Genomic DNA, 16,649 nt, shown 5'->3' with positions numbered 1-16,649 from the left:
GATACGGAGGTTTTTAGCAAAAATCAAAATTTTGGATTTCATTATTTCAGTATAGATTTTGCGCTCGTGATATAAGGGGGTTGCGGGTGTGACATATGTGTAAAGGGCGTGACATGAGAGCATCATGGGCGTGACACATCGGCTTGGCACCCACAATTTTACGACTGAATGTCGAGGGGACAATTGACCTATGTCACGAGCATGACATAGAGAGCCGTTAGAGGTCCGACGGTTATATTCAAACTCTCCAATTACAAAGCACATGACAAGAGCTGATTGGACCACCTGTCTAAAAGATGTGTTGCACACGTGATAGGCTGTGTCACAGACGTGGCACAACTGTTTTTCAACAAAAAGTGAAGTCTTCTATGAAAGAGACAATTGACGCCTCGAAGCCATATTTATGGAGCCTTAAACCTATGCATGATAAAAGAATATGGTAGAAAGCTATATAATTTTATAAAGCCAAATTATTAAAAAAGTCAAATCTTTCATGAAAGTTTTACAATAGTCTAAACCTTTCAATTTTATCCAATTTGTCCTGAAACGCATGATTTCGGTTCATTTCGTTTATTTTTATGAGAGTATCTGCAAATTAGGCAGCACATTTTCTTATGCATGTTGGCCATCCGATCGGTTGGATAGTGTGGTGCGGTTTGTCGAACACAAACATTATTTTTTTGTATATATAACTGCTGATACAAATTTGGTAAAAATTACGGAACGACAAAATACCAAATTTATGTTACTGGCTGAACAGCGAATTAGGTCGTTTTCTTTAAAACGTTTCGCTACTCTAACTTTCTTGGTCCAAGAAGTTTGTCAACCATGTCGCTTCTAGGATAAAACAGCTAAACAAATACGTAAGTACTGAACTGTATTAAACACTCTATAACACACCTTTGTTTTTGAAAAAACTCTGTATGTGTAAAAATGCTTGTTTGAAGTGTTTTTTTTTAGAAAGAAGACAATACCTCTATTTATAATGCAAAAGAAATAAAATTGAAAAGGCAAATTAAAAAAGAATTTCATGTAAAAACCTAAACATGAATGTAAGAGTTACAGAAAAATGAAAAATCTCTTCATTCTAGACATTGTGTGTTGCAAAAAAAAAAAGTAATAGTGTCTGAAACCAACCGAACCTAGCCGATTGGACAGTGCACACACATAGTTAATCAGGAAGGATTTAACTCCTCACATGTTCATAAAACTGGATACTCCTCAGAACTCATCCATTATATTCAATTTTCACTTAATTACAACAATAACATCGTAACTAAGCCGGTTTACTTGATTGATATTTTTATTTCTCTTTATATACATATTGCTTCAATATAAAAATATTGATTGTATGTCAATAATTTTATCACTAGCTAATGTTAAATATTATTTCCGACAGAAAAACTCTCTTCAAGTCGAGAAATTTACTGGTATTATTTTGGGATTGATAGATACATTTACAAGATTATTTATTACTAAGTATTAATTATTTATTACTACTTATTGCGGATTAATAATCTCCGAGTACACCAAAAGCTACCCAAATGAAATCTGCGCGGTCGCCATCTTCATCTTGTGTGCAAGTGCAGTACTGTATGTTCAAATGTCCTTCACACAATAATTAAACAGTTTGTTAGAACATTTAATGTATATAAATATATATGCAAACAGTTTATGACAAATCTTTTTCAAACCTAACCAAAAAGGTTCCTTTTTGCCTTTTAAATTTTTAAAAAATCATTTTCATGATTAAAAAAATCGTCAAACTTAACATTCCGACCAGTATTTAACCCTTTAATTCTAAATTTTTAAATAATATATTGTCACTTTTGCTATAATTTATATACGGTATTTTAATTATTTTCTTCCAATTCATATGAAAAAAAAAATTAAATTTAGTGATTTTTTATTTCAAATTCACAAATTTAATTTTATTCAATCTTTCATATCAAATTTTATGGGTAAAATGAATTTTTACTGCAAATCTAAATAATTAAGCTTCAAATTTATCATCTGATGCCTTGCAATAGTACCTTTTTGATAGTTGACTTATGATATTGGTATCCCTGGAAAAGAAAATAAATATTATCAAATTTCATACTCAATTAAATCCATCAGCTTAATTTATATTTTTTTAATTCATATCTACTCACCTTATTGGTTCCATAAATAAGATCACAATAAGTAAAAGTTGAAGAAAAATTATTTTTACTCTCGCGTCCTACATAGTGATGATAATCGTGATATTCAGCTCCTCCATAAAATGGGAAAATTTTGTTGGACTCCATGGAATATCATATCTGCAAGAATCAAATTTATTCTATATAATTTAATTTTAAAGTTATATTTTGATTAAAAATATAAATTTATAGTGTGTGCTATAAAAAATTACCCCCTCCATTCATAATAATTGTTTTAAAATATTTTAAATTATATTTTTTTTATTCTATTTTATTTATTATTTTTACACTTTTCAATATCTCAAAAATAATGTCAACTTTGAGTTAGTAACACTTTTTTTTATCCATAAAATTAATGATGCATTTGTTTATTTTATATTGTTAAAACAAGAATGAGAAATAAAAAAATATACCTATAATAATTTTTTTTTATATATTATTAACATGTGTGAAAATGAAAAGTGGCAAACAAAATATAATGAAAAGAATATGACTTTCTGAGTAATCTTAAAACATTATATTCTTTTGTATTTAAAATAACGTCATTTAAATTCTACAATCCATTTATAATGGAATTAATTGTAACACGCGTATTTAAAAAGCATAAAACAATTTCTTTAAATGATAAAAATAGTCTCATATATACTAAAATTCAGTATGTTAATAAATATTCTCTCTATTCCACTAATTTTCATTAAAATAAATAAACAATCATTTTATTGTGCAAAAAAACTAAAAAAAGTGATATTAAAAAAAATAGGAGTACCATTAAAAACTTATAATGCTTTTAAGATTATCATTCTTCTCCTCTTCCCTACAAATTATATTAAATTCTTTTGGTTTAATTACAAAAAAATAGTCTATTTTTCCGATTTTTTTCGTTTATGGCTTAAATTTTTAATTTTTAGTTTTAGCCTACTTTTTATTTTCAGTTTCAATTATAGTCAAGTGCTCAAATCAAAGTGAAAATTTTAAATATGTTGTTCATATTGCTACATATTATTATAATTTATCATTTTACCATCAAAAAATTCTAAATATGAAATAATATGAAGCGTATATTGAATTTTTTTTCCATTTAAATTTGAGCAATTGGTTATAATCGAAACTAAAAAAATGAAAAATGAGCCAAAATTGAATATTTTGAAAGTTTGAGCTATAAAAAAAAACCGGAAAAATTGGATTTGTTTTTTATGATTAAGCCAATTCTTTTTAAAATGTAGCATCAAATAAGTAAGTGGAGGAAGGTAGTATAAGAATTTTACTCTGCTTTAAGAGCAATTATTCAACCCAGTAATTATGTCACTTCATCTATATTCTGTATAATAAATAAATTAAAAGTGTGAAATTTAATAATTATTAAAATTTTAAATTTTACATCTTTAATTAATTTATTACATAATCAAAATGTGACACAACATTCAGCGATTATACAAGACAATTATTTATATTTTAATTATTTGCGTATTTTACATTAAAATGACATTTATCTGTACTATATATAAAAACACGGATGTAGGGGGCATGCAAATTTACCGAATAATCCTTTAAAATTTATTAAATAACATTAATTAATTAATTACTAAATATATTTTATAATTAGAGTTTTAATTAGAATGAAATTGTAATTATAATGTAATTCACTAAACGTCAGATTTTTTTAATTTAATTGAACTACAAAACCTATGTAGTTCGGGTCCTTTTTGGTTAATACCTTTTCAAATTCCTATCATTCTATTTCTATAAATATTTTAGTTTAACAGAGAAAACTATAATGCAACATCTAAATGGATGTATTAGGATAAAAATCACCATTAATTAGAGGTGGGAAGTGGGTGGGTATGGGTTGGGTTTAAATAGATAGGGTTATAAATTGGTGATCCACTCATTTATGACCTGTTTTAATTTTATATGGATGCCCATACTCTTATAATCCTGTATGACCCTAACCCACCCATTAACCCACTTAATATATATAATGTTAAAAATTGACCTTTTAAAATTTAAATTACATTACATTTTAATTGGACATCTTGTGAGAATTAATAAATTTTCGAGAGAATATGTTCTAGGAAAAAATACTTCCCGGAAAAAAATTTAGAAAAGAGTATTTTCCGACAAAAAAAATATTTTCTGGGAAAAAAATATTTTTTGGATAAAAAAAAATCTTCTGGAAAAAAATTTCGTGAAAAAAAAATTCCGATAAAAAAATATTATTTTTTGAAAAAAATATTTTGGTTCTTTACGATTTTCGAATATTGATTTTAAAATTTAAAATTTATTTGGTATTTTAAAAAAAAATCAATTACTCTTAAATTGACATGTGTCTTTCAACTAATTTACTCATTTACTACCCATTTAATGGGTTGGAAGATTTTTACTCATTTACTACCCATTTAACAAATAACTATCCTTTTATAACTCATACCCTTTATGTAATGGGTGGCTATGGGTGGGTAAATGAGTATGGGTGGAAATTTCCACCTCTACCATTAATTGATATTAAAAATTATCTATTTAAAATCTACAAATAAAACTGATTGATAATTTAGCTTTAAAATTATGTATATAAATATGTAATTTATTAATCAAATTTTTAAAAGTAAATTATAATTATAATTTAATTTGAATAGAGAATGCAACAAAATAAAAAAAATAGAGGTTAATAAGCATTTGAATAAAATAAATTATTTCTAATTAACTATAACTTTAAATATCATTTAATTTTTTATACTTAAATATAATTTATAAGGAATAAATATTTTTGAGGTCACCAAACTATATATTTTTTTATAAAACAGTTACTGAATCAAAAGTTATAAAATAATTACCGAACTGTAGGTTTATTTACAAAATGGTTACCGAACTATAAAAAGTTACAAAATAGTTATCAAACTATTATTTTGTTATAAAAGAATCACCATCTTAATGATGTGGATAAGGAAAAGATGCATAAGATAAATTTTTTGTGAAAAAATAATAGTTTGATAATCATTATATAACTTTTCATAATTCAGTAACCATTTTGTAAAAAGATCATAGTTCGATGACCTAAAATATATTTACAATTACAAAAAAATTATTATTTATACATAAATATAATCTCCCCAATTTATAATAAATATAATTATGATAATTTGACAAATCATACTACGAGCCACGTAACACGTAATGCGAAACTAGTAATAATAAAAAAAAGGCTCAATTCCTTAAAAACCCCCCACCTTGCATTTTTTTTTCGTTTATACCCTGACCTTGTAAAAACACCATTTGTACCCAATTTTGGGTTTTTATGTTTCATCCCTACCCAAAAGCATTAAATTGTACTCTTTTCATTTGGAAAAGAGTTTAAAACATAATTTTTTCTATTTTAAAATATACAAATAAATCCTTAAACTTAAAAAATAATTAAATACATCCAAATAATAATTAATTTTTTTAATTTTATAAAATAAAATTATTATTTTTTTTAATTTTTTTTCGGAAATATTTTTTTATAAAATTAAAAAATATATAAAATATTCGGAAATATTTTTTAAAAAAATTAAAAAAAATTATTATTATTTTTATTTTTTTGAAGAAGATGGTATTTTTGTACTATTAATAATATTAATATCTAATTAGTATATAAGTTAAAAATGAAGGATTGTTTTAAACTATTTTTCAAATGAAAAAAGTACAATTTAATGTTTTTGGGTAGAGATGAAACATAAAAACTCAAAACTGGGTATAAATGGTGTTTTTATAAGGTCAGGGTATAAACGAAAAAAAATACAAGATGGGGTTTTTTTCAGGAATTAAGCCTAAAAAAAACAGAGGGAGTTAACATAGTACCCGCTATGAGTCTCAGTAGCTTCCAAATTTCTCAAAACGGGCCATAGCCAATAAGTGAGAATAGAGTAAATGACAAAACTATTCAAAAAAAGAAAGAAAATAACAAAAATGCTAAGTTTGTTGAAATATTACATCAGCACCTAAAAAAATTAAAACTTTACATATTATACCTTCCCAATGATAATGAAACACATGGCACACACAAAACAAATGAAAAAAGTCAAAAACGTGTCAAAATTAGTCAAAAACGCGTCAGATATCCGCCTGACGCGCGCTCAAACATGCGTCTGACGCGTGTGTCAAGAAAATGCATCAGTTTTACGTTAAATATTCAAACATGTATCATTTATGTATCTGTTATGTATCCGCAATGTATCAGAAACATATTTGATTATCATTTTTCTTTATTTTTAAAATAATTATAAATATATAAAATACACACACACACACACATATATTATTTATATTCATTATTTATATATCTCTAAGGTGTATGTATAATATATTTTAAATTAAAAGATATATGTATTATATATTTTAAAAATACATAAATTATGTTACAAAAAAGTATATATAAAAAAATGTGTTTCCCTATTACATGTTTAATGCTTGCATTGTTCTTTTGTTAATTACTATTTTAACTTTTGAAATAAATAATTTTTTTATTTAAATTCATTAGAGTTGTATATTTAACGCATTGAAATATATACTTTACGGGTAGTTGAAATGTATCAATAAAATATATTAAAATAAAAATATGTCATATACTCTATAAATTGTATAAAATATTTATCAATGATACGTATTAAGGATATATTTATCATATTTTAATTGTATTATGAAAGATATATCTAAAAAATACATTTAAAGGATATATATATATATATATAAAAAAAAAAATTCTGTGAGCTGTTTCTAATATGTATTGTTGATGTATCCGAGATGTATGGAAAATATATTTCGAATGCATTGAGGTATCACCATTGACAAGATGACGCGTATACCATTAAGGATATATTTATCATGTATAAATCATATATCAAAAATTATCTAACAAATACAACTGAAAAACATGTCAAACACGTTTAATGAATTAATATATATTTAAAAATGAATGTATTTGAGCTGTTTCTGACATGTAACTGAGATGTATAACATATGTATTCGATAAGTATCAAACATGTATCTCGAAGACAGTCACATACTATTAATGAAACACATTTGATACATAACCTTATAATTATTTAAAGTAACCATATAAAAAACGATATATTCACATAAAATATTCATTTTTACATTTTTTTTGTAAGTTACTTTTTTTTTTCAAATATACCTCATTTGCTATTTTCAGTTTAATTATATTAAAATATGTACCACAACTGCATTAAAAACAATAGTGGAGAAAAGTATCAGTTTGCCCTGTTTGAGTCAATCTAATAATTTTTCCATCTTTCTCATCCTTCACTCTTATTTCATTTGCAATCAGATATTTCTCTGCAATTAGATCTAATTTCATTTTTTTTATTATGAGAATAAGGAAAAATCATCAGAGGAAATTCATAATAATCAACATCCCAATTGATAAATAAAAAATAGATATGAAATCAGAATATAAAAATTTAAGATTTTATTATATTATAATTTCTAAATATTACCCAGTCACCCAAAGAAACAAATATCATTGCATGACGTATCGAGTGATGTATCTATAATGTATAATTGATGTATTTAATATGTATATATATATGATATATAAATAAAAAAGATGAACCAATAACAATATAATGCCGTTATAAAAAATTTCACAAATTGAAGTTGATTTTTGAACAACTTTGTATTTTACATGAGAAATCATATCTGATAAATAGTTCAATTAATACATCTCAGAAATAGGTCATGTATATTTTAAAACATTTATAGATACATCACCTATGACATTTAGCTTTCATCAACAATATTAGAAAGATTATAGTCACAAAAACGAATAATCTGTATTAAGTTTTTCGAAATTTGATAAAAAAAAATTCGATAAGTTTTTGAGATGTATAAAAATATTAGTAATAAAACTTAAAAAAAAGACAATAAGAAAAAGGTTCCGAACAACAAATATGTATCAAATATGTATTGCAAATGTTTGGATATGTATTCAAGGTGTATCGTATATGTATCGTAGATGTATCAAATAGTTTTTTCAAATATTTTTTGTATGTATCAAATATTCATCGGTTGATTCAATTAAATCGATAAAAATTCAAAATTGCAAATAAAAAATTTAATTATTGTAGTCACAAAAACGAATAATCTGTATTAAATTTTTTGAAATTTGATAAAAAAAAAAATTCGATAAGTTTTTGAGATGTATAAAAATATTAGTAATAAAACTTAAAAAAAAGACAATAAGAAAAAGGTTTCGAACAACAAATATGTATCAAATATGTATTGCAAATGTTTGGATATGTATTCAAGGTGTATCGTATATGTATCGTAGATGTATCAAATAGTTTTTTCAAATATGTTTTGTATGTATCAAATATTCATCGGTTGATTCAATTAAATCGATAAAAATAAAAAATTGCAAATAAAAAATTTAATTAATTCAATTAATTAAACTTCAATTTACTACATCTAGTTCACCTTTTGATCAAGATTAAAAAATTTAAGATTTTATTATATTATAATTTCTAAATATTACCCAGTCACCCAAAGAAACAAATATCATTGCATGACGTATCGAGTGATGTATCTATAATGTATAATTGATGTATTTAATATGTATATATATATGATATATAAATAAAAAAGATGAACCAATAACAATATAATGCCGTTATAAAAAATTTCACAAATTGAAGTTGATTTTTGAACAACTTTGTATTTTACATGAGAAATCATATATGATAAATATTTCAATTAATACATCTCAGAAATAGGTCATGTATATTTTAAAACATTTATAGATACATCACCTATGACATTTAGCTTTCATCAACAATATTATAAAGATTGTAGTCACAAAAACGAATAATCTGTATTAAGTTTTTCGAAATTTGATAAAAAAAAAAAAAATCGATAAGTTTTTGAGATGTATAAAAATATTAGTAATAAAACTTAAAAAAAAGACAATAAGAAAAAGGTTCCGAACAACAAATATGTATCAAATATGTATTGCAAATGTTTGGATATGTATTCAAGGTGTATCGTATATGTATCGTAGATGTATCAAATAGTTTTTTCAAATATTTTTTGTATGTATCAAATATTCATCGGTTGATTCAATTAAATCGATAAAAATAAAAAATTGCAAATAAAAAATTTAATTAATTCAATTAATTAAACTGCAATTTACTACATCTAGTTCGCCTTTTGATCAAGATTAAAAAAAAAGATTAACTCATTTATGCTTCGATTAACTATTTTTCTTAAATAATAAATTTATAATTATCTAATATATCTGAGATGTGTCGAAAATGTATTAGAGATATATTTAAAATGTATCAACGATGTATTTGTTATATAAAATTTGACAATATTTTATTTAAATTTATCTTTCAAGTGGCTTTTTGTATGTTTGGTTATTTTTTTTAGTTTGTCTTATATATATTTTAATTTATATAAAATATTTATATTTATATTTTTTTCCTTTTCTAATTAAGTTCCTTTTTTTAAATGTACTTAGTTGCTATTTTACACAAGAAATAAGAAAAAAGAAGGGTTGAATTTACTAAAAATTTATATAATTATAGATGTATAACTAAATTTGACATATTCTATTATTTCTTCTGTGAGATTAATACAGCATGTAATATTTGTGTAAAATAATTATTCAATTTTATAAACACTATTTTCATTTCATTTTTTAACTAATTTACGCTTCATAATTTTTTATTTTTTATTTTTTCTCTATCAACTATTCCGATTAATCTTGTAGAGACAACCATTGTGCTATTTATACAGTGCTATACTCTATTTATAAAAAAGCGAATTTAACCGTTACGACTAAGAAAATGATAAAGAAAAAAACTGCCAAAATTGTGATAGAGTTAGGAAATAGCTAATAACCAACAATGATAGTTAGTGAAAAATTGAAAAAAAAATTGAAAAAAGAAAAAAAATGGCGACAGATAGAAATAAAGTGTTGAAAAAAATTAAAATGGTAAAAAAAAAAGCCAACAATGATAGTTAGTGAAAAAATTTAAAAAGAATTTAAAGGAGAAAGAAAATGGTGAAGGATAGAAATAAAATGTAAAAAAAAAAAATTAAAATGGAGAAAGAGATAGTAGACCACGTGCAAGAGAGAGAGAGAGTGTGTGAGTTAGTGTGAGTGTTAATTAAGAGAGTGAGATATGAAGTTCAGGTAAAAAAAAAGATATGGGGTCTGGATTGGTTGCTTTATAGACGAAGGTGTAGTGCAGGTGTGAAATAATAAGACATGAGATCTATGAAAAAATAAAGCAAATATGATAAATGGAGGGCTGAGATCATTTATGTATAGAATGTAATAATTTCCCGTTTTTAGCTCAAAATTATAAAGAAAAATTTAGCATTGGTGAAAGAATTTGGAAGCCTTAGCATTTTTGTAAAAGAAGCCCACATTTAGCCCAATCTTGTAATTTTCTCGTGAGAATATGACCAGGAACTAAAACAGGCCCAAGAATTGTAGGAAGCCCAAGTATCAAAGTCTCAGCCCAATGTGCATACGGTGCTGCGAGTGCTATGGGTGCATTGTATTCATGGTGGACGTGATGTATTTTATCGTAACCCCAGTCAGAATGTAACATTCTGTGTAGCCAGTATTGACAATAATCTTCTATCAGAAAATATACCAAAATTTGCATAAATATTTCCAATCCTGTTGGTATTTCCAAGTCAGTTCTGATCCCAATCCACTGCACCAAAAATTAATTACTCCACATGTTTTTGTTGAATATATTTTCCTACCTATATTTATGCCATGTTTACTAAATATATTAGAATTTTACTAAAATTTTACCTATTTAGTATATTATTTTTCAATCTTTGACAAATATATCTACAATTTGGTTAAAGATAACATGACGCAATATTATATGTACACGTAAATTAAATTAATTTTACTTGACATATATAATATCGCGTCACGTCAGCCAGAAAGCAAGTCTTTAGATATTTAACACCGCCCAAAGAACTGATACACCAAACAAGCAAAATTTTAAAACTCTGTTATATTTGAAAAATAAGATATAGTTGTGGATAGATAATTTTTTTTAAAAAAAAAATTTTATGAAAAAGGCTTAGATTAAAAATTCTTATGAATTTGAATTAAAAATAAGACAATTTTAATTTTAAATAAAAAAATACTTTTAAAAGCATGAATTATAAAATCCATATAAATACCAATGAGATATAATTCAAATGATACAAGCAATATGCATCAATCTGATATGTCGTGGGTTCAATTCCTTCAAAAGAACGCTCTCCCTCTTCAATTATCAAAAAAAAAAACATATAAATCATTACCTTCATTGTAGGGTAAGAAAAGAGTTGGATAGAGCCAACAATAAGAAGAAAATTGGAAACAACAAATGTATAACAACTTAACATATCCGAAAATGATGTCTTGAATTTGGGTTGAATCTTGTAAGTTTTTATTTTCTTTGATCCACTTAGCTCCATCAACACATAAGGTAGAGAAAGTATAGTGTAAAATGTGATTAAGATGAGAATGGTGTGACAATGAAGATTAAAATCAGATTTATTTGCTGAATAATTAAAGGGTTTTGCTATTCGCCGCCCCTTTTTACTTAGCACCGCACAGGCGAAAGACATTTTTACCCCTTTAGCAAAATTTCAAAAAAAAAAAGTTCTCTCAACTCATTCGAACACACTCGAACAACTACGTAAAAAGTCGAGTAAAATGACGGATAACGAGTATAATTCGTCGGAAAACGAGTACCGACAGTCGGAAACAATATGTTCCGGCTTTTTCGAGATAAAAAATAATTTTTAATTTTTTTTTCCTGTTTTTCCGGCGTCCCCTCCGCCTGAAAAGGGGACGTCCGGCGTCCCCTCCAGAGGAGAGGACGCCGGAAAGCGGCGTCCCCTCCTCTGGAGAGGACGTGGATTCCCACGTCCTCTCCTGAAGAGGGGACGTCGTTCGTCCTCTCTTCAGGAGAGGACGTGGAAAATCCACGTCCTCTCCAGAGGAGGGGACGTGGATTTCCCACGTCCTCTCCTGAGGAGGGGACGAACGACGTCCCCTCTTCAGGAGAGGACGTGGGCAATCCACGTCCTCTCCAGAGGAGGGGACGCCGCTTTCCGGCGTCCACTCCTCTGGAGGGGACGTGAAATGTAAACGTCCCTCCTTAAAAAAATTTTAAAAAATTATTTATTTCGAGTTTTTTAAAAAAAAAATATTTATCGGGGGTTGTTTCCGAATGTCGATACTCGTTATCCGATGAATTGTACTCGTTGTTCGTCATTTTAATCAATTTTTTACGTATTTGTTCGAATGTATTCGAATGAGTTGAGAGAACTTTTTTTTCAAAATTTTGCTAAAAGGGCAGAAATGTCTTTTGCCTGTGCGGTGGTAAGTAAAACCGGGCGGTGTTTAGCAATCCAGTAATTAAACCATAGTTTCTCTCCTATTGTCAGATTTCTCCCAAGTGCTGCTTCAGCTTCTCCCAAACTCTCATAAGGCAACATTTTTTTTTTCTTTTATTTTCTTTTTGTAATCAATGGAAGGACAACTTTTCTCACACCAAAATACTTGCATATAAATAGATAAATTCTTGAGTTCTCCATTAACTCTACAGGTGGGGTGCTCTAAACCGATCTGAACTGAAAATAGTCAATCGGTTTAGTCCAAAATCCATCCATTTTCCTCAAGTCTAATGGATTACACATAAATAAATTTTAATTTGGTGTAATAATATTTTTATCGCTTTACTTATATTTCATCCATTTAAATGGACTTAAAAAAAATGGAGAAAATTTTATATTTAAAAAGAACTCCCCACTATTTTATATTATTTTTGTGGAACAAAAGAATAATTATTTTCTCTACAGAACGGTAGTATTTGTTATGAGATATTATATATTCATTATGATTTATAATATTTGTCGTATTAAAAAATAATTAATATATTTTAATTTATAGACACTTTTATTAAGTTATTCCTATTTTGAAATTTGTTAACATTTATTATTTTTATTTGTATTGTTGTACCCTTTTAATAAGTTAATTAGAGATAAATTTTAAAAAATAACCATTAATATTTTTTTAATATGTTAAAATGATAAATGTTATAGTAGATTAATTTTTTTTTTCAAATGTGATTAAATATTATGGATCGTAGGGATTAATTTTTTTTGTCAAAGATATAAATTTCTGTTGTTGACTTTGTTGAGATGTGGGACTTTTGGTTCATTATCATTAAAGCCAACTCTTAATTGTTTTTAGAGAAATTTTACTATTTTAGAGTTTGGCATGGTCTTACCCCGCTAGTAAAATGAGCATAGGTTTTAGTGTTTTACTTTGGAGGAAGGTATCATCCATTCATTTTCACTTTTATTAGTTGGGCTAACCACACAAATCACCCAAATTGTCCATTTGTTTTTATAATTACATCACCTATTAGAAATATGCAAAAATCTCTCAAAAAAAAAATAAGTTTTCATAACTACCCCAAATCCAAAAACACGGAAGTGTATTATTAAAATGGACAATTCTGCCCTTCCTTACTCTTAAGATAGGATATTTGTGCTCTCCTTCTCAATATACCTGTTGAGAAGAACTTTGTACGGCAACCTCCGCTCACCTCAGGCCGAAACTCCGACCACCTTCAGAGATACCAACTCCTAAACCGCTACCAAACAATCCAGTCCCACCGCCTCGAACTCCTTCGCCGATGTCCCACTCCCACTACGAGGAACACCATCGCCTCCGCCGCCCAATAGTAATGATTTGATTTAAAACAGATTAGATTATCAGTTTGAAGGATTATTAGTTTATCGGAAAAAGAACCTATTGTGTGGAAAAAGTAAAGTTATAAATGAAATCGTCTGTGAGGAAAGAGGAGCTGTTGATATCCTCTACTGTTGTTGATCGTCTTCAACCTTCATTTTTACAAGCATCTTCATCTTTTCAAATGTCTCTGGTTCCTCATCTCTATTTTTATTTGATTTGCGTGTTTTATTTGATGAATCTGTACAGATATGAGTATGTGTTTTTGAGCTACTAGCAAACAATTCAACCATATATATCAGTACAATTTAATGGCGAAGAAGAAAAAACTTCCACTGCATGTCCCATGGATTTGATTCCAATAGTGTAATATTCAAAATAATCAGTTGAAATTTCCAATTACCAAATGTTGGTTGGAACTTGTGTTTAATTTTATTTGAAATTGGTCTTTTATTTTTATGAAAATGAGATTTACTTTACATTTACAATCAACACGCTATTAATTGTTTTTTACTTAATAGGTTTATTTTAAATAAATTACTTTAAATAATTTAAGTTTATTTTAAATATGTCATCAACTAGTAACTAATAGTAGTATCTAAAATTTAAAGTTGATAATGAGTTAATTTATGCTAACAAAAAGTACATAATAAACTAATAAATAGATATTTAAAATTTAAATTCATGTTTACCTAAAAACTATCAATATCTATTACAGATTTGACAATAAGCCTGTTTTTTGGTATTAAAACACATGATAAACTAATAAATATATATTAAAAGGTTAAAGTTGACGAAAGACAATTCATGATTATATAAATAAACCATGAACTAATAAATGTATGATGAGTTGATTAATTGTTATGTAAACATATACTAAATTAATAAATGTATATTTTAAATTAAACATCGACAACAAGTTGATTTATGGTTATAAAACCGTATTATAAACTAATATGTATATCTTTAAAATATAAAGTTGACAACGAGTTGATTCATAATTAGGTACATTTATTAGTTCAAAATATTAAAATTGCACCATCCAAGTTAAAACTAATTTATGTCCTCAATGATGTGTCAGTGAAAAGCATTTGACATTTGGTTGACCTTCAGTTAATATTCAATGGATCTTTAGTTGACATTCGGTTGATCCGCAATTGGCATTTGGTTGACCTTCAATTAACATTCAGTTGATTTTTGGTTGACATTCGGTTGATCTGCAATTGACATTTGGTTGATTTTTTGTTGATATTTGGTTGATCTTTAAAATTTGGCCAAATTACAAAGAAATTTTTTCAACGAGATTCCTTTTTAATTGATCATATCATTTAGCCGCCGATTTTTTTATTCGGTTGATCTCGGAAATATATATATATATATATATTTAAAATTTAAAGTTGACAATGAGTTGATTCATAATTACATGAACACTATTCATACATGTTGTACGGTTGACAATGAGTTGACATTTGGTTCATTTTTGATTGACATTTGAATGATATTTAAAATTTGTCAAATTATAATATTAAATAGAACTCATTAAAACAGCCGAAATCGACACTTGTCAACTTTAAAAAGGGTGACAATAATAATAACAGTTTTGAACTGTGTCGCGGAAGAAAAATAAAAATAAATGGTTGATATTTGGTTGATTGTCAGTTGACATTTGGTTGATTGCCAGTTGATATTTGTAGAGTTGAACTTTATCAATTAAGTATACATGTTAAATAATTAAAAGTTGATAATAAACTGTCCATTTCCAAGGAAAAAAATTGTAATAGGAGTATTATATATTATCATTGTCTAATTAATACCAAAAGAAGAAAAATCTTCAACAATTAAAAGAAAATAACATTGTTCCTCCATCATTAGCTTTAAATAAGTGTCTGAACGGGAACAAAATAGAAATTTTAAAAAATAAAAACACACGATGAACTGATAAATGTTTATTCAAAATTTAAAGTTGACAATAAATTGATTCACGGTTATATATACACTATCAATGAGTTGTTTCATGGTTGCAAAAATACATGATAAACTAGTAAATGTATAATTAAAATCTAAAAACGACAAAAAGTCAATCTATGATTATATGAACACACGATAAACTAATACACGTATATTGAAAAGTTAAAATTGACAATAAGTTGATTTATGGTTTACTTAAACACATGATAAATTAATACAAAAAATTCAATATAATATAAGTCAGTTTTATAATTAGTTTATTATATTTGTACTTAAAGTATAATAAAAAGATAAAATAAATATTAATTACTCATAAATGTTAACAAATTAAGAGTTGATTTGAAGTTTATTTATGGTTGATAATAGGTTACAATAAATAGAGAAATTCTTATATAGACTCGGTCTACCACGTCATCCGTGGACTAAGCCAATCATATCATAACACCTCATTAAAATGAGGGTATTCTTGTAATTTCGTTTGTTATTTGCATACACTTTTGGATAATGATATTACAAGAATACCCTCATTTTAATGAGGTGTTATGATATGATTGGCTTAGTCCATGGATGACGTGGTGGACTGAGTCTACCTAAGAATTTCTCCAATAAATAAGATATAAATGAAAAGGCATAAAATACAAACAAATTTTCAACTTTTATATTTCCTACAACAACGTCATTTCAGATAAAAGAACATAATTTTTAAAAGAAGAAACTAGCAAGTA

The 16,649-nt window shown here is 26.3% G+C and overlaps 1 pseudogene; it reads right to left on the bottom strand.

Moving 5' to 3' along the window:
• Positions 1 to 1,374: 1,374 nt before the first annotated feature.
• On the bottom strand, positions 1,375 to 12,851 carry LOC126687044 (methylsterol monooxygenase 1-1-like; annotated as a pseudogene).
• Between the last annotated feature and the right edge of the window lie 3,798 nt (positions 12,852 to 16,649).

The sequence above is a fragment of the Mercurialis annua genome, linkage group LG6, assembly GCF_937616625.2.
Source record: "Mercurialis annua linkage group LG6, ddMerAnnu1.2, whole genome shotgun sequence".
Classification (NCBI taxonomy): Eukaryota; Viridiplantae; Streptophyta; class Magnoliopsida; order Malpighiales; family Euphorbiaceae; genus Mercurialis; species Mercurialis annua.
This window is presented reverse-complemented; position numbering and strand designations above follow the sequence as displayed.